The sequence below is a fragment of the Prionailurus bengalensis genome, chromosome D3 (assembly GCF_016509475.1).
Source record: "Prionailurus bengalensis isolate Pbe53 chromosome D3, Fcat_Pben_1.1_paternal_pri, whole genome shotgun sequence".
NCBI lineage: Eukaryota > Metazoa > Chordata > Mammalia > Carnivora > Felidae > Prionailurus > Prionailurus bengalensis.
Window position 1 is genome coordinate 51886349 of NC_057356.1, and position 25444 is coordinate 51911792.

A 25444-nucleotide genomic window follows, 5' to 3' on the forward strand; every position below is an offset into this window, starting at 1 on the left:
TATGGAAGTTGAAGGCCAGAGAAGAAGTGTAAAAATATTGAACTTAGAATGTGTTTCCAAGACATACACAGATTTGTCAGCAAACAATGGTGCCTGCTGGCTCAATGACTTTAAGTACCACTGTTTACTAATTATTAACTGATCACTAAACTATGGCAACCCAAGGGGAACCCCTAGGAATCTGGCTTAAAAAATAATAATTAGGGGCACCTGGGTGGCGCAGTCGGTTAAGCGTCCGACGTCAGCCAGGTCACGATCTCGCGGTCCGTGAGTTCGAGCCCCGCGTCGGGCTCTGGGCTGATGGCTCAGAGCCTGGAGCCTGTTTCCGATTCTGTGTCTCCCTCTCTCTCTGCCCCTCCCCCGTTCATGCTCTGTCTCTCTCTGTCCCAAAAATAAATAAACGTGAAAATAATAATAATAATAATAATAATAATAATAATAATATTAATATTAAAAACAAAAGAGAGGGGTAAATAAAAATAATAAAAACTGAGCTGAGACTTCAGTGGCCATTCATTTTGGGGAGGACATACTACTTTGAACTATCCCAAAGGAAAAAAAGAAGGATTGATTAGGATCTAGGCTGAAACAATATATTACCTATAGTGTTCAGTTTTCAAATAATAATAATAATAATAATGAGATATAAAAAGAAATAAGAAATTGGAATGTATGCACTTGAAAAAAACCAATTACTGGAAGTGTCCTAATGAGGGATTTAGCAGATAAAGTATTCTTTCTTATATACACAATGGAATCCTGGACAAAGAAGCAAGAGAGAAAAGACAGAAAATATATTTGAAGTGATGGCTGGCCACTTTCCATATATGATGAACAATTCGCAGGTCCAAGAAAATCAAGAGATTCTCAGTAGTATAAACACAAAGTGACCCACAACTAGATACATTGGATTTAAAATGCTAAAAACCAAAGATAAAATCTTGAAAGCAGAACCTATGTTACTTCTAATGCACTTTATTGATTACAGTGCTCATAAGTACAGCAGGGTTACTAAGCAGGGACTAGTTTCTACTGAAAGCCATTTTATACTCAAATAGTTCCAGAAATTGGTTAAGATTCCTAGTATGCAGAATTAAGACTCTAAAATATTACCAGTACGTGATTTTTTATAGAATTTAACGCTATGTCATGTCTTCAACAAAAGGCCCTCACCAGTTCTTTATCATCTGCTTTGATTGACTGGCCTATTACTGGCCCTTCTCAGAGAAATTTCTGTTCTCAATCTATCACTTACTACTGGGAATTGAAACAACTATAATTAGCTGTTAGAACTAGAATAGATAACTGAGCAAATCTGGGATCTGGGGATCTAGAAAACCCCCTGGACTATACTGCCTCAACCACAATCAGAAGGTAGACCTTACTGGGGAAGTGGTTAACAGACAAACTCCAGGACCCAGGTGGCTAAGCAAGTTGTGAGCATTCTAGGGTATAGATGCGTAGGACATTGTCAGCTTGAAGGTCCATGATCTGCTGTTCACTAGGATCCAGGATTTTATGTGAAGACGGAATTGCAAAAGTGAGTCCGTCAGTGAAAAAGCCGAAGCTGTATGGCTTTCTATAACTTAGACTCAAAAGGCACATGATGTCACTTTTATTTTAGTCTATTGGTTGAAGCAGTCTATAAGCCCACCCAGATTCAGGGTTCTATAAAGCCTTACCTCTCAATGAGAAGAGTGTCAAATAATTTGTAGCAGTGTTTTATTTTTATAATTTAATTTAACTTAATTTCTTTTTTCTTTTCTTTCCTTTGTTTTATATTATCAAGTTACCAAACATAGTGTAATCTTGGCTTTAGGAGTAGATTTCAGTGATTCATCATTTGCATATAACACCCAGTGCTCATCCCAACAAGTGCCCTCCTTAATGCTAATCACCCATTTTCCCTCATCAACCCTCAGTTCTCTGTCTTTGTCTTCTATGGTTTGCCTCCCTCTCTGTTTTTATCTCATTTTTCCTTCCCTTTCCCTATGATCATCTGTTAAGTCTCTCAAATTCCACATATGAGTGAAATCATATCTTTCTCTGACTTATTTCCCTTAACATAATACCCTCCGGTTTCATCTACATTTTTGCAAATGGCAGGATTTCATTCGTTTTCATCACCAAGTAGTATTCCATTCCATATATATCCATTATATATATATATATACATATATATATATATTCCATATATATATATGTATATATATATATATACACACACACACACACACACACACACACACACACATACACCACATCTTCTTTATCCATTTATCAGTTGATGGACATTTGGGCTCTTCCATAACTTGGTTATTGTTGATAGCACTGCTATAAACATTGGGGTGCATGTGCCTCTTCGAATCATCACTCCTGTGTCCTTTGGATAGATCCCTAGTAGTGCAATTGCTGGGTTATAGGGTAATTCTATCTTTAATTTTTTGAGGAACCTCCACACTGTTTTCCTGAGTGGCTGCACCAGTTTTTATTCCCACCAACAGTACAAGAGGGTTCCGCTTTCTCTACATCCTTGCCAAAATCTCGTTTCCTGAGTTGTTAATTTTAGCCACTCTGACCAGTATGAGGTCGTATCTCAATGTGATCTGATTTGTATTTCCCTGATGATGAGCTATGTTGATCATCTTTTCATGTGTTTGTTGGCCATCTGGATGTTTTCTTTGGAAAAGTGTCTTTTCATGTCTTCTGCCCATTTCTTCACTGGATTATTTGCTTTTTGAGTGTTAAGTACAGATTTTAGATACTAAGCCTTTCTCTGATATGTCATTTGCAAATATCTTCCCCCATTCTATCAGATGCTTTTTAGTTTTGTTGATTGTTTCCTTTACTGCACAGAGGCTGTTCATCTTGATGAGGTCCCAATAGTTCATCTTTGCTTTTATTTGCTTTGCCTTTGGAGACATGTCAAGTAAGAAGTTGCTGCAGCCAAGGTCAAAGAAGTTACTGCCTGTTTTCTCCTGTAGGATTTTGATGGTTCCTTGTCTCACATTTAGGTCTTCCTTCCACTTTGAATTTATTTTTGTGTATGGTGTAAGAAAGTGGTCCAGTTTCATTCTTCTGCCTATTGCTGTCCAGTTCTCCCAGCACCATTTGCTAAAGAGACTGTCTTTATTCCATTGGATACTCAGCAGCTGTATTTTAAATCCACCACAGCCTGACTTCTGACTTCAATTTATTTACTTTTTCCTTTCATATGTAAAATACACATTTCTTTTCCCAATTCCCGACACCCACTTCTAGTTGCATTCCCTTATAGCATCAGACTTAAGGTCAGGCCTACGATCTTATCTTTTAAATGAGGTCCAGGTGCAGAAGTTCCTTGAGTTTTGTTGTTTAAGTATGATTTATGTCAATATGAATACCTGTGAATTTAAAAAATAAGCCATTTTTCCTCATGCTCCCAACAATGGTGAGACAGACTTGGGAAAAACAAAGAAGACAAACCCATACACAAAGGGGAAAAGTGGGAGACACAGCAGTCTCTAGTCCTTAGCAATTCTGAAGCCAGCCATGCGGACATGCTAGTTTCTTGATTACGCTTAGTGCTGTTTCCTGAGATTATGTTTTCAATGTGTCTGCTATTTGAGGAGGATGAAAGTCTTGGAAAAACTGTAGCCACAAACTAGATATCCCTTTGTTTAGCAAAATACTTAATGGATTTTTTGTTTGAATAGACAGACTTAAATATATGGGAAACTAACTAGGCTGTTGTAATGTGAGACCAAAAAAGTAGTCATTGAAACAAGATGTAGATGTGTTTATCACATAATGGTCTCAGTAGTGGTGCAGAACTAGTAAGCTGGCTCAATATCATTGAGGATCCAGATTGTTCCAACTTCTGTAACTGCCATCCTTAGAGTTCCAAGAAAGTCCCAAGAAAGACCGAAAGTACTTATAAAAACAAAGAACACAAAACTCATGTACACAGTTAACAATCTTCTGTCAGACCCATGGAGGATGACTCTTTGATTATGTAAAATAGTTATGTTTTCACATAGTATTAGTTTTATGGAAAACTGGCTCTGTTAAATTAGATGGAAAATTAATATAAATTTGCATTTAGTATATGATCTTTACTAAGCATACCCATATACAGATACCCTTCCTCATACATAAAAAAAATTGAACTAAAATCACTAAAATTCACAGCTATTACCTGTGGGCTGGGAAATTACAGGGATTTAATTTTTTTTTCTGAAACGAAAGGAAATACTCATCCAAAAATCTTATGGCTGTCCTACTTCCTAATTTTACACGCCCTTTGGGTATATATAGATACTGGTTTTAAGAGACAATCTATCCTTTTCCTTGTTTGATTCTTTGGGCAGTAATATAACTGGTTAGAAAAAAAAGTATTTTACAGATGTGATTTTAAATTACTCATGGGCCCTTTCTTTTTCAGATAGATTACTGGAATGCTTTAATGATTGATGACTAGAAGCAAAGTCTGAGTCCCGGTCATAGACCTCATTGCTTTATTGCCCTCGCTGTTTGGTCATTCCTAAATTAAGTCACTACATTAGTGTGTTGAACAGTGACCCACAAAAATGTATATCCACCTGGAATCTCAGAATGTGACCTTATTTATAAGTAGGGTTTTTGCAGATATCATTAATAAAGATGAGGTCATACTGGGTTAGCGTGGACCCTAAATCCAATGACTGGTGCCTTTATAAGAAAAAGAGAGGACACATGGAGACCACACACACAGGGTAGAAGGCCATGTGACAACAGAGGCAGGAGTTGGAGTCATACAACTACTAGTCAAGGCAAGGATTGTCCAGAGACACCAGAACCTAGAATGAGTCGAGGAAGGATTCTTCCCTTGAGCCTAAAGAAAGCATGGCCCTGCTGATATTTGGATTTCAAATGTCTAGACTCCAGAACTGTGAGAGAATAAATTTCTCTTGTTTTAAGCCACCCAGTTGTGACAATTTGCTATGGCAACCCTATGAAACTAATATGATTATGTTCCAGATAAAGGAACGTATTGTATTAAAATTAGCTGAGATAAATAACAATATGTGAGAAGCATTTTATAAATATACTATGTATATCATACTATATATAATGGATTATATATATTTATAATATTACTCATATATGCTTAATAAAAACATAGGCTTTGTGATACAAAAATAAATAAATAGATAAATAAATAAAAGCTTAATGTAACTTCTTATCAAAAAATAATATTTTGTTAGTTATCAACTGCTATGCAAATGCTGGTGATACACAAGTTTATACATTTTAGCTTCTGATCCCATCTATAATATAAATAAGTATGATTTCATTTTCCCCACCCACATTCTAAAACCATCATTAGCAGAGATAAATTATTCCACATATTTTATACAATTCATCTCAATGAAGGATGAAACTTAAAAACTTGGGCTTATAAATCAAGGGCAATGCAGACAACATGCCACTGAGTAAATATATGAGAGTTCAATATAATTTTCTCTTATCTACATTATTTTCTGGGAATGCAGGCTTAATTACTAAATTAAATCAATTAATTTTGAATGCACATACTGTAAATAATTATAGTCACAATTTGGATACCAATACTGCATTATACAGAATTTATGTTCGCTTTCATTTATTTAATCACTGGTTCTTATTAGAAAAGAACAATGAGGTATTTTGAGTCTAAATGATGTTTCCAGCATGTTTTGAAAAAAGAAAACAGTAAATATTGAAATAATTATGTAAGTCTAGAGAATAAGTTTGAAATAATAAATATTTATTGAGTTTTAATTTGATGTATGTAGCATTCCAGAACATGTATTGAGAAAAATGAAACAGCTTGTATGAAGCCTCCATGTCCAGTAAAATGGAAACAATACCTAAATACTGTAGTATTAAATGAGATACTATAGGAGTGTCTGTCATTTGTTTGCAGATACATTCCCTTCCTTTCATCTACTCTGCTAATTATCTCAGGGGCTAAATTTCTTCACCCTCTGTGTTCCATGAATGTTGACTTCCAACAAGGCTTGACCAGTGGCAGTCATGGTGGGAAACTGGGAGTTGAGAGGAAGGTATAAACCAAGATATTTTCCGTCTTTACCTTTGTTTCAGTCAGTGGCTTCAGAAGTATCTCTCCTTGGTAGTTCCAGTCCCACTGGGCAGCATCAAGCTCTGTGGCTCCTAATCAAAGAAATCATGTTTAGGAAAAGTACCATTATAGTTATAGAATGCTGTGCCAAACATTGGCTATACACCAATATATGGATTTTCGCTTTTAATTTCCTCTGTAATGCAGTTTGAAAATATTTCTCTCCTTCCTTGACCACGTTCTGAAACCAATTATTACTAATGTGGCATTTTTCCAGGCCATTTATCATTCTAACCATCCCCTCCTTATCTGTTAATGTTCTTTTTAGATATAAATTATTGTTAACAGAATGAAGTCCCATACTTCAAAATTAATGTCAGTACCTCAGGATCTCAATTAATTCCCAATAAAATGAGTAGAAATAATATCATTAGAAATAATATCATTAATATGTAAACCAGTTTTTTTATCCTCATGCTCCATGATCTTATCCTGTTTCCACTTCCTATTTGGTTCCTTTTTTTAACTGTTCCCTATCTTCTTCTCCTACTTTCTTTCCTTTCCTATAAATAAGAACTATTGCCATCTGTCCTGCCAGCTTAACAGGGTTTCTGTGAAAGCAAAATAAGCATCTGCATCTAATAGTGTTTTGTAAACTGTAAAGAATTATTCATATATTAGTGTATCATTTTGCACTGGCTTTTCTTTTTCATTTCCCCAGGCATACCAAGATTGATTATTTTTTCTTTGTCTTTTTATTTTTTGTCTATTTTTTTTTTTGCTGTTAATTTCAAGTTAGATAACATAACATACATTGTAGTCTTGGCTTCAAAAGTAGAACCCAGTGATTCTTCTCTTACATTTGACAGCCAGTGTTCATCCCCAAAAGTGCCTTCTTTAATGCCCATCACCTATTTAACCATATCCCCACCCAACTCCCCTCCAACAACCCTCAGTTTCTTCTCTGTATTTAAGAGTCTCTTTATGGTTTGCTTCCCTCTCTGTTTTTATTTTGCTATACTAAGCAAAATAAGTCCATCAGAGAAAGACAGATATCATATGATTTCACTCATATGTGGAATTTGAGAAACACAACAGATGAGCATAGGGGAAGGGAAGGAAAAATAAGATAAAAACAGAGAGGGAGACAAATCCAATACTGATTTTCAATGCTTTTTGTTTTATCCTACAAATGTCTTAGAATACACATTAGTTTTTTATAAATGGATTTTGATTCTCTTTCTAATTCTGACACAGTTGGCAACTATCTGCTCATACTTTTTACTTCAGCTTTCTACCATCACCTACTTCATTCCCATTAGGTCCGAAAGCAAACTCCTCATTATTGTTCAAAAACTGATTTATTGTGCTCTGTTGCCTATCTGCATTTGCTCTGTGAATACTGTTTTTCCTTTTGATTCCATAGTCTAAAATACTGATATCACTTTTTACTCCATTTTTCTTACACATTTTATTCCTTACCTCCAAACCCCCAGATTTTTAAATATTTCTTTCATGTCTTTTGTCCTTCCTTCCTTTTGCTATTTTCAGTTTTTTCATCACTGTTGTTGATTTTTCCTTTTACCATTGTTTTAAGGACTTACTAAATTTGTATTTGTCTGGCATTTATTTCAGTGAAGATCAGGCAGGAAATCACAGTTGATATTTGTTCCATGTGGAAGTTTAAAATGGAATAACATGAGATTGTCAACAGAAAATGTTGACATAACTCAGGATTTAGCAACAGCAGAATGCTGCCACCACCATGTGGGCCGGAGGAAAAGAGAGAGCAGAGTTCAGCCCTGTTTTGTTAATATTGTAACTGAAAGTGCTGAGTTTAATTTTAGGCACCACATTATAAGAAGGATATTGAAAGTTAAGGAGAGGGATATTATGATGGTGAAATGGCTGGAGAATGTCAAGTGAATAATCACTGAGAAAACTATAATTACTTTGCCTAAAGAATAGGTGGAGTGCTGACAACAGGAAGGATATATCAATAGCTGTCTCCAAATATTTAAAGAATGTTAATGGAAATATATACACAGTGCTTTTTGTCATACCTAAGAGAGCTTGGAAGCTTATGACATTGATTTTGCTCAACGTGAAGCCCGATTTTAGAGTATTTAATGCTGCCTCAAAATACACTTTGCCTTGAAATAATGAATACCTATCATAAACATGATATTAGAATACTCACCTATAGGTTGACTTTGAAGCTAAAGAAAAATGTTAGCAATGTGAAGGAGTAAAAACAATATACCTTCATAAGTTCTTGGCAAATTTTAAGATTTAATATTAGATGGGGAAGAATATCAAATAAGTTCAAAATGGGTCATTAAGATTTTCACATGCTACAGAAAATTAAAGATCAAGATAAACCAGGATGTGTTGTGTTTTTTTTTTTCCTTGACAAATGATAGTTTCACCAGTGTAACTTTCATGAGTACATTTATTTGGGCATTTATGAGTACAAAACTAAGTTGGCAAATAGAGTCATTGGTATAGATCACTAAACTAAGGAGAAAAATAAATCACTATAGGGAAGGAACATCAGTGTCAAATGGACTTTTGCAGGCTACAAAAGTAGCCACTTATGCTTACATACTGTGAAGACAGAGTATTACAATAAAGACAGAAGCAGAGATTTTACTATAAAATAGGATAATTAGGTGATAGAAATGATGCAAAGAATAGTGTAGACAGAGACCTAATCACGCCAGTCAAGAGGGAGCCAATAAAGAAGAAAGTTATGGCTCTAGCAGGAAGATTCAAGTCTCATAGTTCTTAATATTTCCTACCGTAAACAAGGCAAAAAAGCCAAAGCTCTCCCTCCTATTACTATAAAAAATATCAAAGTTCCACTCAGGTTTATTCACTTCAGAGTGCTTCTGGGTCTTTCAACCTTATTTCACATCTTGTCCTTGCCACCTGTAGTCCTCAAGGATAGACTTAATCTTCTTCCAAGCTCAGGATCTTTTTGGAAGATCCTTCAGGTTGCAGGTAGGTTGGGTGAACCAGATGTGCCTTTTCTAGACAAGGAAAGAAAGGATGAAGTATACACACACACACACACACACACACACACACACACATATACATGTCAGGCAAATGTTAGGAAGGGCAGGGTATAATTGACTTCAGTCTTCAACGAACAGAGTTTTTATTTCTGAGAATGGCAGCAGTAGATAAGATTTAGAGTTTGAAGAGAGTTTGGCTTTTGGAAATAGCACTATGAGAAGTGCAGTATAGTTGAGTAAGAGGATTACTGAGCATCACTCAGGAAATGATTGGAAGATAGAAAGTATAACAGCGTAACAAGTCAAAATTTCATGGTTTGGCATTTTCCTCTATTATAATTTCCCATGTTTGTGTGAGGGATAAGAATGTAAATAAAATTGGTGTTTAAAAAGCAATGAAGCTTGTTATCAATAGGAAAACAATTTATTCACAAAGTTTATTTTAAGAGAGACTACAGAGTGAAGAGTTTTGAGAGTTTTGGTAAGGAAGAAAAACAGAAGAAAAGATACACAATATCTTTTTTAACACACAATAGCATATAAGCGCACTCAATTTTTTAAAATCAAATAAAAGTACAAGAACATATTTCAAGGCAAACATGAAAATATTCTGGTTACTTTATGTTTTGCCCCACTTCAATTCAGTGAGTCTATTCTGACTTAATTTAACAATAATCTCATGGCTTTCTTTACGTAAGCATTGATCCTGATAGTTTGGGACATTCCTATAATCCTGTGTAAACAAAAATGGTCTTGATAATTTAGTTTGTTCAGATTCTGTCAGCCACAAGAACAGTCCCAATACATATAGGTGTGTCTATTAGATTCATTTATATTTAAATTTTCTTTTTAAACTATAACTGTCCAATAGTACACCTTGATGTCTTTTCCGTGTGCTCTGGGGAAAGATGACTCTCCTATCAAAAAAATGATTAAAAATATTAATAGTTGTTATATGTGTGTGGTTGAATTGGAGATTTAAAAAATCTTCATTCTATGTCTATTTTCTAAATTATTCTTTGAACATAAATACTTGTTAGAGAAACATGAGTATTTTAATATATGTATATAACATTTTCTCTCTCTGTGTGTGTGTGTGTGTGTGTGTGTGTGTGTGTGTAAACAGGAATGTGAATGATAAATATATTCTATATTGGAAACTCGCTCAGTAGAAGACAAAAATGGCAAGAGTTCCCAAATTTTTATTGTACAATGATGTGACCCAATCCGGATGAGTCTAAAGTGGGCTAATAGAATAACAACGGATGATTTAGCAACCATTTAAATAAGTGTGCGGGGACCAGAAGTAGACAGAGTAAGACATTTGTGATTCCAGGAGGAGAAAATCTGTCCAAAATTGTGGAGGATGCGAAGAGTGCTGTAATGATACTGATCGGATTGAAACTCTCCCAGTGAGTTGCTGGTATAAAGTTGACACAATGAAACTAAAGGCAGGGGAAAGCTAATCCATTCTAGACAGATTATCTACCATGTGCAAAAGCACAGGGATTAGAAACATAAATTAGGACAGATAGGAAAAAAATGATGAGAAATTTGCTTTTTTTCTTACACTTTTGAGTCTGCTCTAAAGATTAAGTAAGACTTTGGGAAATGATACATCTTTCATATCAATCTATCTAATTGACTCTGGATAGTCAGAATTAACAATGATAGTTGAATTAGAGTATGTGGAAATGCATTTTTTTATGTTTAAGTGATATCTGCTGATACTCCAAAAGTGTATGATTATTTAGAATCATGGTCATTCTCCAAAAGTAAGAAGTTAAATGTTGTTAACTGACAATTGTGATGTATTTAATTGCTGCCTTCTAAAAAGAGCAGACTAAATAGAGGGAAGCCCTTTTCAAAACTCATTAAAAGAAAAGCATAATTATAGTAACTTCTATTTAGAATATAAAGGCTAATTCCAAAGATCCAAAAGTGTCTGTTGGAATTTATCTTGAAATGTCAGACAATCTGTTATGAAACAATATGGTTGCCTGTGTGAAGAAATATGTTCATGCCAAACCAGTTAGTAGGAAGATCATTAACAAATAGTATAAACAGAGAAGTAAAAAGATGGGTCCCCTAAGGAGATGAAGTATTTATGTATCTTGGCTCAGAAATTCACTTGTGTTCAGCCCAACAGGTAGTCCCATACAAAGATACCATCTGCCCAATGAAATAAAACAAATTTTAGGTTTCAAATAATATAGACTACAACAATCCAAATTCATGTGAATGTATAAGAGCATCTTCTCATACCAACTCTAAAGAGAAAAAAAATATTTTCCCTTGGGACAATTTGTTAGGATAATGTAGACTCACCCAGAAGAGTAGGCTACATAGCATGTTAGAACATGTGAATGTAAGGGAAATTGCTAAATAGAAGGTTGACTAAATATTCCCACCTTTGTACCCTAACTTCCCAGTCCAATTAGACTATAGTACTGAGGATTAAGTTAATCATAGTTCTTGGCAGGGTATCATCATGAGCACCCACATGGACCCTCTCTTGATGATTAATTTGATTTTATTCCCATGTAATTCTCTCCTTCATCCCTCATCCTACTGACAACCATTCAGGTAGACTTCATTTGTTCATATAAAATGTGTTTGGTGATGCATGTTTTATTAACACATGGTAAGGTCATTTATAACATATCTCGTATATCTTTTTTGCTTTTCATTGAGATTTATATATATATATATATATATATATATATATAGTTTGTTTGTTTAATCCATGTGACTAAACTTTTGTCTAACCAGTTACTTTTAACTTTCCCAGTACTGCGATATGCATCCTCTACATTTTGCCTAGTGTCCTTCCTAAAGATGGATACCTAGATTCCTATCATATTCTAAATTTTTACCATAAACATTCCCGCAAGGAACATTCTTGTGCTTAGCCCTTAATAGATCTATGTGAGAGAGAGAAAAAAATTATATTTATATGGTGGAATTGCATGTTCATGAAATAATAGATTATTTTATTTTTAGTTGACTCTTGCCATATTGCTTGCTAAAATGACTACAACTGTTGACATTGCCGGAAGGTAAAATGAATGTTTATATATAAATCAACGTTCCCACAAATAACATTATCTAGTTGTCTGATTTTTTTTTCAAATAGGTGGGAAAAGTGTGAAGTATGTGCTTTCTCCTTTTCTATTTCTTTTTTTCCCAATTAGTAATAAATATGATTGTTCCTTCATATACCAGTTAACCTTGTGGTTTTACTCTTTAGTAAATTACCGAATTGACAGATTTTACATTGAATTAAGAATGTCTCAGGGGGCCCCTGGGTGGCTCAGTCAGTTAAGTGTCACCCTTCAGCTCAGGTCATGATGTCATGGTTTGTGCGTTTGAGCCCCACATTGGACTCTGTACTGACAGCTCAGAGCCTGGAGCCTGCTTCGGATTCTGTGTCTCCCTCTCTCTGCCCCTCCTCCACTCACACTTTGTTTCTCTTTCAAACTAAATACACATTAAAAACAGAAAAGAAAAGAATAATAATGTCTTGGTAATATGAAGCATTAAAGATCATTCTTTTTTTTTTTTTGCAGTGGGACATTGTCTTTATTTTTTTTATATATATATATATGAAATTTATTGTCAAATTGGTTTCCATACAACACCCAGTGCTCATCCCGAAAGGTGCCCTCCTCAATACCCATCACCCACCCTCTCCTCCCTCCCACCCCCCATCAACCCTCAGTTTGTTCTCAGTTTTTAACAGTCTCTTATGCTTTGGCTCTCTCCCACTCTAACCTCTTTTTTTTTTTTCCTTCCCCTCCCCCATGGGTTCCTGTTAAGTTTCTCAGGACCCACATAAGAGTGAAACCATATGGTATCTGTCTTTCTCTGTATGGCTTATTTCACTTAGCATCACACTCTCCAGTTCCATCCACGTTGCTACAAAAGGCCATATTTCATTTTTTCTCATTGCCACATAGTATTCCATTGTGTATATAAACCACAATTTCTTTATCCATTCATCAGTTGATGGACATTTAGGCTCTTTCCATAATTTGGCTATTGTTGAGAGTGCTGCTATGAATTGGGGTACAAGTGCCCCTATGCATCAGTACTTCTGTATCCCTTGGATAAATTCCTAGCAATGCTATTGCTGGGTCATAGGGTAGGTCTATTTTTAATTTTCTGAGGAACCTCCACACTGCTTTCCAGAGCTGCTGCACCAATTTGCATTCCCACCAAAAGTGCAAGAGGGTTCCCGTTTCTCCACATCCTCTCCAGCATCTATAGTCTCCTGATTTGTTCATTTTGGCCACTCTGACTGACGTGAGGTGATACCTGAGTGTGGTTTTGATTTGTATTTCCCTGATAAGGAGCGACGCTGAACATCTTTTCATGTGCCTATTGGCCATCCGGATGTCTTCTTTAGAGAAGTGTCTATTCATGTTTTCTGCCCATTTCTTCACTGGGTTATTTGTTTTTTGGGTGTGGAGTTTGGTGAGCTCTATATAGATTTTGGATACTAGCCCATTGTCCAATATGTCATTTGCAAATATCTTTTCCCATTCTTTTGGTTGCGTTTTAGTTTTGTTGGTTGTTTCCTTTGCTGTGCAGAAGCTTTTTATCTTCATAAGGTCCCAGTAATTCACTTTTGCTTTTAATTCCCTTGCCTTTGGGGATGTGTCGAGTAAGAGATTGCTACGGCTGAGGTCAGAGAGGTCTTTTCCTGCTTTCTCCTCTAGGGTTTTGATGGTTTCCTGTCTCACATTCAGGTCCTTTATCCATTTTGAGTTTATTTTTGTGAATGGTGTGAGAAAGTGGTTTAGTTTCAACCTTCTGCATGTTGCTGTCCAGTTCTCCCAGCACCATTTGTTAAAGAGACTGTCTTTTTTCCATTGGATGTTCTTTCCTGCTTTGTCAAAGATGAGTTGGCCATACGTTTGTGGGTCTATTTCTGGGGTTTCTATTCTATTCTATTGGTCTATGTGTCTGTTTTTGTGCCAAACCCATGCTGTCTTGATGATGACAGCTTTGTAGTAGAGGCTAAAGTGTGGGATTGTGATGCCTCCTGCTTTGGTCTTCTTCTTCAAAATTCCTTTGGCTATTCGGGGCCTTTTGTGGTTCCATATGAATTTTAGGATTGCTTTTTCTAGTTTCGAGAAGAATGCTGGTGCAATTTTGATTGGGATTGCATTGAATGTGTAGATAGCTTTGGGTAGTATTGACATTTTGACAATATTTATTTTTCCAATCCATGAGCAGGGAATGTCTTTCCATTTGTTTAAATCTTCTTCAATTACCTTCATAAGCTTTCTATAGTTTTCAGCATACAGATCCTTTACATCTTTGGTTAGATTTATTCCTAGGTATTTTATGCTTCTTGGTGCAATTGTGAATGGGATCAGTTTCTTTATTTGTCTTTCTGTTGCTTCATTGTTAGTGTATAAGAATGCAACTGATTTCTGTACATTGATTTTGTATCCTGCAACTTTGCTGAATTCATGTATCAGTTCTAGCAGACTTTTGGTGGAGTCTATCGGATTTTCCATGTATAATATCATGTCATCTGCAAAAAGCAAAAGCTTGACTTCATCTTTGCCAATTTTGATGCCTTTGATTTCCTTTTGTTGTCTGATTGCTGATGCTAGAACTTCCAGCACTATGTTAAACAGCAGCGGTGAGAGTGGGTATCCCTGTCGTGTTCCTGATCTCAGGGAAAAAGCTCTCAGTTTTTCCCCGTTGAGGATGATGTTAGCTGTGGGCTTTTCATAAATGGCTTTTATGATCTTTAAGTATGTTCCTTCTATCCCGACTTTCTCAAGGGTTTTTATTAAGAAAGGGTGCTGGATTTTGTCAAAGGCCTTTTCTGCATCGATTGACAGGATCATATGGTTCTTCTCTTTTTTTGTTGTTAATGTGATGTATCACGTTGATTGATTTGCAAATGTTGAACCAGCCCTGCATCCCAGGAATGAATCCCACTTGATCATGGTGAATAATTCTTTTTATATGCCGTTGAATTCAATTTGCTAGTATCTTATTGAGAATTTTTGCATCCATATTCATCAGGGATATTGGCCTGTAGTTCTCTTTTTTTACTGGGTCTCTGTCTGGTTTAGGAATCAAAGTAGTACTGGCTTCATAGAATGAGTCTGGAAGTTTTCCTTCCCTTTCTATTTCTTGGAATAGCTTGAGAAGGATAGGTATTATGTCTGCTTTAAACGTCTGGTAGAACTCCCCTGGGAAGCCATCTGGTCCTGGACTCTTACTTGTTGGGAGATTTTTGATAACCGATTCAATTTCTTCGCTGGTTATGGGTCTGTTCAAGCTTTCTATTTCCTCCTGATTGAGTTTTGGAAGTGTGTGGGTGTTCAGGAATTTGTCCATTTCTTCCAGGTTGTCCGATTTGTTGGCATATAATTTTTCATAGTATTCCCTGATAATTGTTTGTATCTCTGAGGGATTGGTTGTAATAATTCCATTTTCATTCATGATTTTATCTATTTGGGTCATCTCCCTTTTCTTTTTGAGAAGCCTGGCTAGAGGTTTATCAATTTTGTTTATTTTTTCAAAAAACCAACTCTTGGTTTCGTTGATCTGCTCTACAGTTTTTTTTAGATTCTATATTGTTTATTTCTGCTCTGATCTTTATTATTTCTCTTCTTCTGCTGGGCTTAGGCTGCCTTTGCTGTTCTGCTTCTAGTTCCTTTAGGTGTGCTGTTAGATTTTGTATTTGGGATTTTTCTTGTTTCTTGAGATAGGCCTGGATTGCAATGTATTTTCCTCTCAGGACTGCCTTTGCTGCGTCCCAAAGCGTTTGGATTGTTGTATTTTCATTTTCGTTTGTTTCCATATATTTTTTAATTTCTTCTCTAACTGTCTGGTTGACCCACTCATTCGTTAGTAGGGTGTTCTTTAACCTCCATGCTTTTGGAGGTTTTCCAGACTTTTTTCTGTGGTTGATTTCAAGCTTCATAGCATTGTTGTCTGAAAGTATGCATGGTATGATTTCAATTCTTGTAAACTTATGAAGGGCTGTTTTGTGACCCAGTGTATGATCTATCTTGGAGAATGTTCCATGTGCACTCAAGAAGAAAGTATATTCTGTTGCTTTGGGATGCAGAGTTCTAAATATATCTGTCAGGTCCATCTGATCCAATGTCTCATTCAGGGCCCTTGTTTCTTTATTGACCGTGTGTCTAGATGATCTATCCATTTCTGTAAGTGGGGTGTTAAAGTCCCCTGCAATTACCACATTCTTATCAATAAGGTTGCTTATGTTTATGAGTAATTGTTTTATATATTTGGGGGCTCCGGTATTCAGCGCATAGACATTTATAATTGTTAGCTCTTCCTGATGGATAGACCCTGTAACTATTATATGATGTCCTTCTTCATCTCTTGTTACAGCCTTTAATTTAAAGTCTAGTTTGTCTGATATAAGTATGGCTACTCCAGCTTTCTTTTGGCTTCCAGTAGCATGATAAATAGTTCTGCATCCCCTCACCCTCAGTCTAAAGGTGTCCTCAGGTCTAAAATGAGTCTCTTGTAGACAGCAAATAGATGGGTCTTGTTTTTTTTATCCATTCTGATACCCTATGTCTTTTGGTTGGCACGTTTAATCCATTTATATTCAGTGTTATTATAGAAAGATACGGGTTTAGAGTCATTGTGATGTCTGTATGTTTTATGCTTGTAGTAATGTCTCAGGTACTTTGTCTCACAGGGTCCCCCTTAGGATCTCTTGTAGGGCTGGTTTAGTGGTGACAAATTCCTTCAGTTTTTGTTTGTTTGGGAAGACCTTTATCTCTCCTTCTATTCTAAATGACAGACTTGCTGGATAAAGGATTCTTGGCTGCATATTTTTTCTGTCTAGCACCCTGAAAATCTCGTGCCAATTCTTTCTGGCCTGCCAAATTTCAAAAGAGAGATCAGTCACGAGTCTTATAGGTCTCCCTTTATATGTGAGGGCACGTTTACCCCTTGCTGCTTTCAGAATTTTCTTTTTATCCTTGTATTTTGCCAGTTTCACTATGATATGTCATGCAGAAGATCGATTCAAGTTACGTCTGAAGGGAGTTCTCTGTGCCTCTTGGATTTCAATGCCTTTTTCCTTCCCAGTTCAGGCAAGTTCTCAGCTATGATTTCTTCAAGTACCCCTTCAGCACCTTTCCCTCTCTCTTCCTCCTCTGGGATACCAATTATGCGTATATTATTTCTTTTTAGTGTATCACTTAGTTCTCTAATTTTCCCCTCGTACTCCTGGATTTTTTTTATCTCTCTTTTTCTCAGCTTCCTCTTTTTCCATAACTTTATCTTCTAGTTCATTTATTCTCTCCTCTGCCTCTTCAAGCCGAGCTGTGGTAGTTTCCATTTTGTTATGCATTTCGTTTAAAGCGTTTTTCAGCTCCTCGTGACTGTTCCTTAGTCCCTTGATCTCTGTAGCAAGAGATTCTCTGCTGTCCTGTATACTGTTTTCAAGCCCAGCAATTAATTTTATGACTATTATTCTAAATTCACTTTCTGTTATAATATTTAAATCCTTTTTGATCAGCTCATTAGCTGTTGTTATTTCCTGGAGATTCTTCTGAGGGGAGTTCTTCCGCTTGGTCATTTTGGATAGTCCCTGGCGTGGTGAGGACCTGCAGGGCACTTCCCCTGTGCTGTGGTGTATAACTGGAGTTGGTGGGCGGAGCCGCAGTCAGACCTGATATCTGCCCCCAGCCCACCGCTGGGGCCACAGTCAGACTGGTGTGTGCCTTCTCTTCCCTTCTCCTAGGGGCGGGATTCACTGTGGGGTGGCGTGGCCTGTCTGGGCTACTTGCACACTGCCAAGCTTTTGATGCTGGGGATCTGGCATATTAGCTGGGGTGGGTAGGCAAGGTGCACAGGGGCAGGAGGGGCAGGCTTAGCTCGCTTCTCCTTAGGGGATCCACTTCAGGAGGGGCCCTGTGGCAGCGGGAGGGAGTCAGATCCGCTGCTGGAGATTTGGCTCTGCAGAAGGGAAGAGTTGGGTGTTTGCGCGGAGGGAGCAAGTTCCCTGGCAGGAACCGGTTCCCTTTGGGATTTCGGCTGGGGGATGGGCGGGGGAGATGGCGCTGGCGAGCGCCTTTGTTCCCCACCAAACTGAGCTCTGTCGTCTGGGGGCTCTGCAGCTCTCCCTCCCTTTGTCCTCCAGCCTTCCCGCTTTCCGAGCAGAGCTGTTAACTTATGACCTCCCAGACGCTAAGTCAAGCTTGCTGTGGGAACACAGTCCGCCCGGCCCCTCTGCTTTTGCAAGCCAGACTCGGGGGCTCTGCTTGGCCGGCGAGCCGCCCCTCCGCCCCGGCTCCCTCCCGCCAGTCCGTGGAGCACGCACCGCCTCGCCGCCCTTCCTACCCTCTTCCGTGGGCCTCTCGTCTGCGCTTGGCTCCGGTGACTCCGTTCTGCTAATCCTCTGGCGGTTTTCTGGGTTATTTAGGCAGGTGTAGGTGGAATCTAAGTGATCAGCAGGACGCGCGGTGAGCCCAGCGTCCTCCTACGCTGCCATCTTCCCTCAAAATCGCATTAAAGATAATTCTAAAGGAAGGTAGAAAGAATGTGAATATCGGTGAGAGCATCATTATTTAAAACAATGCAGAGCCAAAGAGGATTCATTGCTCAGTAGTTGAATTACACTTCCCCAAGTTGGGAACCCTATTCTGTGCCCTACCAGTTATATCATCCTTGCACATGTGGTGGCGTTTTCTCATTTGAAAAGTAGGCATCATATTAGTACCCACTTCACAGAGTCCCTGGGAAATTATATTAAATAATATAGAGAAGAGACTGAAAAAACAAAGCTCAGTCCTCACGAGCATTCAATAAATGCATGTTTTAAGAACCATTTCCTCTCAATTTTCCATTAATAATTTTAGATTTCTTTAATTTTGTACAGTTTTACCATATAATGTTATTAAGCAAATTAAATATTAATGAAGGGAACTAAATTCCGTTCAAATGAACTCCAGATATTCATATCAGACTCCTTTGGCCATTTTGCTATGTACGTATTCTGTCTTTCATAGCTCAGATGAACAAAGTTCACATGGAGACATGAACTGAGAAACCAAAAACCTGTTCTGTCAGCATCCTCCCTACATTTGTGAGATGTTCTGATTAGATGCTTTAAAAGGTTACCAGGACAACGGATGCTATCTTAAAAGTTAACTAAATAATGTACTCCAGAAAGGGAAACCATTACCAGCCATTTGTGAATTCATGTATCTCACTCTCCCCTCACAACCATGCTGCATTTATCTTCAGCCATTTTTCAATATATAAGCAAAACCTTAGTTGCAAGTGTTAGTACTGCTTGTGTTCCTAATTAGATGAAATTTGCTACTTCTAGCTACAAATTTAGTTAAAAATTCTCATGTATTATCATGCTCATAAGTGAAATGTGTTCAGGGAAAACCATGTAGAATTATGAACAATCCTGCAAAAATCTCTTTACATGATCATATGAGAAGCTGTGGGAATTTAAAAAACTATTGTACTTTTAATCAGGGTGAAACCTTTTTTCTCTGCATTAGTAGAAAAAAAAACAGTTGAGAAAGCTTTGTCGAAACATATTTTGGGGTGCCTGGGTGGCTGAGTCAGTTAAGCATCTGACTCTTGATCTCAGCTCAGGTCTCCATCTTAGGGGCATGAGTTCAAGCCCTGCACTGGGCTTTGTGCTAGGCGTGGAACCTACTAAAAAAAAGAAAAAGAAAAAAAAAAAAAGTGGGGCAACTGGGTGGCCCAGTTGGCTGGGCAACTGACTCGATTTCAGCTCAGGTTATGATTTCATGGCTGTAGGATCAATCCTCACGTCTCGGCTCCAATCTGAGCATGGAGACTGCTTGGGATTCTCTCTCCCTCCTCTCTCTCTGCCCCTCCCCTCCCTGCTCACACTCTTGCACTCTTTCTAAACAAACAAACAAACATTAAAACAACCATTTTAAGGCCAAGAGCCTAAACAAAAGTGAAATTTAATCTATTGTCTCAAGGTTTTAGAGCTTTTTTTTTCAGTAGAAGTACAATTTGTTAAACATTTAATATAGCCACTTCTAATTAATTACGTGTCGATTCCTATCATGCAAATTGAAATATTTAATTCTTTTTTTTTATTTTTTTTCAACGTTTTTATTTATTTTTGGGACAGAGAGAGACAGAGCATGAACAGGGGAGGGGCAGAGAGAGAGGGAGACACAGAATCAGAAACAGGCTCCAGGCTCCGAGCCATCAGCCCAGAGCTTGACGCGGGGCTCGAACTCATGGACCGCAAGATCGTGACCTGGCTGAAGTAGGATGCTTAACTGACTGCGCCACCCAGGCGCCCCTGAAATATTTAATTCTTATAAAAATGATAAGGAAACTAGAAATAGACTTTGTGAAATTATGTAACTTAAAGTCCTGTGACTGGCCAAAACCCATGATTTAATTGACTAGGAACTATCCTACTGGCCATACAAATACCTGGCTGGTTTCATTATCTTACCATTTTGGCACTAGTTTAAAAAGTTGAGGGGCATTATTTGGAAATATCATCTTGCAATTTAAGTTGCATTTTGTTGCTCTGGATTGCAAAGGATATTTAAAGGTTGTGTGTTCCTTTGTCATTAGTTTTTTTGTTTTGTTTTGTCTTGTTTATTGGTTTGTTACTTCTATACCCACCACCTCCCATTAATCACATTTTCCCATGTCCTATAAGTTTTTTATTTATATTCTTCCTTGTGTCCACTTAGATTTAGTGTTATGCAGGTATATAAACATACTGATTTATGAATATTTGGAGAAAAAATATAATTCAGCAAGATAAATATTTGAATTAGATGATAAATGGAATAAATTAAAAAACGAAGGTATTATAAATAAATAATGAAATGAAGTGAATGTACTAGAAAAAAAGGGTGCAAGACAGGATAATATAACAGTGTGGGTATGACCACAAATTTAGAGTTAGACTAAATTATGTTTGAATTCCTGCTTGCAAATTTACCTGACTTTGGGCAGATTATTACAATTCTCTAAGCTTCAGTAGTCTCAAATATACATTAATATATTAGTACTTGTCTCGCAAAGATAGTGTAAAAAACAAATTATATAATGCCAAAAAGCATTTACACAGGTATCTATAAGTATAGAAAATGTTTAATAGATACCAAATGTATTCATGATGATAGTATCTTATACATTTCATAGCGGTTTTGGGTTTAAGTTTTATTGTGACAAACACTGTAAAATAATTATTTTTTTCTTATCATCAAGTTAAATGCAACCGAAGCTTTGATGTAACACAACTCCACTCAAGAAAACAACATCTCTTAATTCATTCTCACAAATAAAGCCAGTGACAAGTGTTAGAGGACTTATTATAATAACTCCACTTGCTGACGGCTTATGGCTACAAGGCAAACTGCAACTTTGTAAAAGAAAATGAGTGGGTTTGGAGGGAAATTTTTCAAGCCTAAATATTTTTCAAATATTCCGATTAACAGTTTGAATAAATCTGGAGAGTCACCATAGCTTATGTGAAAGAATACATAAACTAATTTTGTCTCTTTTGAGAGTTTTGATGGAGATCAACTGTCCAAATACTTTTGAGATAATAATTTTCTGGTAATCACCAAAGCTACGCTATGATGTCTTACAATGTCAAAGCATAGGCTTTAGTGTTAATCAGAAAGAATAAGGTAGGCTTGATGTTTTCCTAATATTTAAAAAAATACCAGTTTGCATAATTATATTTTTTTAATGTTTGTTTATTTTTGAGAGAGAGAGCAGTGGAGAGGCAGAGAGAGAGGGAGACAGGAGACAGAGAATCCCAAGCAGGTTCCATGCTTCAGCACAGAGCCCACCTCGGGGCTCCATGTCACGAACCATGAGATCATGTCCCCGACCTGAAATCAATAGTTGGTCGCTCAACCAATGGAGCCACCCAGGCAGCCCCCCCCCCACCAGTTTGTGTTCATTTAAAAATAAAATGTGGGGCGCCTGGGTGGCGCAGTCGGTTAAGCGTCCGACTTCAGCCAGGTCACGATCTCGCGGCCCGTGAGTTCGAGCCCCGCATCAGGCTCTGGGCTGATGGCTCAGAGCCTGGAGCCTGTTTCCGATTCTGTGTCTCCCTCTCTCTCTGCCCCTCCCCCGTTCATGCTCTGTCTCTCTCTGTCCCAAAAATAAATAAATGTTGAAAAAAAAATTAAAAAAAAATAAAAATAAAATGTAAGACCTATTTGTCCGTAACTTTCTCTCTTCCATCACTAAATGCTCAGTAATCAACCATCCTCTTTCCCATTCTTCTCCTTGTTTTTTATTTTCCTTCCCTTGGAGAGAAAAAAACAAACAAACAAAACCAAAACTGTGTAAACAGATGCTTACAGAGTTATTGAATGTTTTCAGAGGAACAAGTAAAACCTGTTAGAGACATCCTGGCCTCATAAATTCTGTGAACCGCCAAGACTCATTCAAAGAGAGATTAATGGGTTTTGACCTAATCAGTTCTTCCAGGGTCCTTTGTGGTTGTTCTGAAATGGTGTAAGTGGTTCACAAGTACTTGATATCAAATTGAAACCATTCTCGGTGCCAAAGGAAAAAATCTTATGGGCACTTGGAGAACTATTAAACTGCTTAGGCTGTTCTAAAGACGAATGAAAGAAAATTAGCATTCCAGAAATCTGTTGGGAGTTACGCATTACCATACACAAATTTGGGTAGTAGTAGTCAACTGTCAAAATATACTAAATTTTTCATGAGAACTGTGATGTGTTGGGAAGCTTTTGGTTTCTGTCAAGAGGAGGAATAGATCCAAAAGGATAGGCAGGAATCACACACTATTGAAAGTTTAGGTCAAGAGTATGAATTCTTGACTCTATTGCCTGGATTTGAATTACAATATTCCATGCATTAGCTTTGAGATCTCAGTTACCTAAAATCTCTCTCATCTGATCTTTCTTATCTGTAAAATGAAGTAATATAATGTAGATAAGACACATTTAACTGTGTCTGGAACAAATAAATTCTATGTACATGTTTATTAAAAGAATATGCACTAGGCATCACAGTATGCATTTTATTGTATTATATTGTTTAAATTATGCTAAAATCCTTGCTTAAAGAGGTATCATTTTCTCTCATTCAAGGTAGAATAATTTGAACTTCAAAGTTTAGAAAATTACCTAAAATCAGAGTAGACTAAAATTTAAATGAGGTTATTTTTCACACCTATCAGAATGGCTAAAATCAACAAAACAAGAAACAACAGCATTGGTGAGGATGCAGAGGAAGGGGAACTCTCTTACACTATTGCTGGGAATGCAAACTGGTGTAGCCACTCTGGAAAGCAGTATGGAATTTTCTCAAGAAGTTAAAAATAGAATCACCCTATGATCCAGCACTACTAGGTATTTACTCAAAGGATACAGAAGTACTGATTTGAAGGGATACATGTATGTCAATGTTTATAGCAGCATTATTTACAATAGCCAAGATGTGGAAGCAGCCCAAATGTCCATCAATTGAAGAATAGAATCTTGCCATTTGCAATGACATAGGTGGAACTAGACATTATAATGCTAAGCAAAATAAGTCAGTCAGAGAAAGACAAATACCGTATGATTTCACTCATATGTGGAATTTAAGAAACAAAACAAGCAAAGGGAAAAAGGGAGAAGGAGAGAAAGACAAACCAAGAAACAGACTCTTAATTAGAGAAAACAAACATGGTTATCGCAGGAGAGAGAGGTGGGGGGATGGGTTAAATAGGTGATGGGGCTTAAGAGTGTACTTGTCATGATAAACACTGGGTGATGTATGGAATTATTGAATCACTACATTGTAGACCTGAAGCTAGTTTAACACTGTATGTTAACTAACTGTAATTGAAATAAAAACAAAAAAATAAACTCAGGTTATTAATAAATGATACTTATTAAATAATAAACTAGTCCCAATATTTTTTTAATTTTTTTAACATTTATTTATTGTGGAGAGACAGTGCGAGTAGGAGAGGGGCAGAGAGAGAGGGAGACACAGAATGCGAAGCAGGCTCCAGGCTCTGACTGTCAGCACAGAGCCTGACACGGGGCTGGAACCCACAAACTGTGAGATCATGACCTGAACTGAAGTCAGACGCGCAACCGACTGAGCCACCCAGGCGCCCCACACTAGACCCAATATATTTGGTGGTGGTTGTTGTTCAATCTGAGGGTATATGCCCTGGAGTCTGATTTTTTTGTTTGTTTTTTGTTTTTTGTTTTTTTTACTTAAGGATGAGCATCCATATTTCTCCAGCAGTACACACACATTAAACTGCTAAACTGAATGGCCAAGGTACCCCCAAATAAATGAGGCCTGAGGGAGTCACAAGGGGACAGAGAGTAAGTGTGCTTGTGCAAGTAAAAGTGAACAGCATGGCCTTCTTATTCTTGCAGACGCTTCGGATCTCTTGGCTAATACTTTGCCTCATGTGGTTGTAACATTAGAAACATATATTCTCGTTACAGATTCTGGCCCATGATGTTGACTTTGTCAGCATTTCTCACAAAGATGTTTAGTAGTCCCTATGTTGAAATCACGTCAGTGACAATTTCACAGTGGGTTTTGTAGCACTTAAAATGCTAGGAGTTCACGTCTTCGTAAAAGGAGTTTCTGAAAAAAATCACCGTGAACAGAACATAAGAGAAATAATTGTCTTTCAGTGCCTCAGGCATGCTCTCACCAATCCAATTTTAAAGTAGAAACAAAACACAGAGCAGAGGGGTAATAACAGCCATGTTTTAGAAGATGAGGCAGAAATGTTAGATGATTTGGGGAATGTCTATAGATTGAGTTTTTTTCAGCTGCCCCAAGGGAGGAAAAACACGAAGAGGAAAAAATTAGATGAATATGAGCAAATATCATTTCAATAGGCTGAAGCCTCACACCAAAATAAAATGTGCAGCAGTAAAAACATGAAAAGTAAATAAAATGAATGGCTGTCTAAATGGAGACATAAAAGAAACATCACTATACACATAGCATAACTTCTGATTTCATATAGTATAAGGAATATTCTTACACCAAATGAATTTCCAGACTGCTGAAGCTAGAAGAAATATTAGCATGAACTCAGCCTAATCTATTTTTATATAGGGTATGAATAGAGAACTTAAAAATATATTCCTGCTATAGATAGAGCTTAACGTTATTTAAGGCAGTGGAGTGGAGCACAGGACCTGGTTCCTGGTGGTAGAACGGTACTCTCATATTTACTTAACAAATTCACCACCTTTATGTATATAAACCAACACTTTCCCTTTCATGTGCTCTCCTCAATGAGGCAATCTGCAAAACTTCAATCACAAAAGTGTCCTAAAGCAGGAAT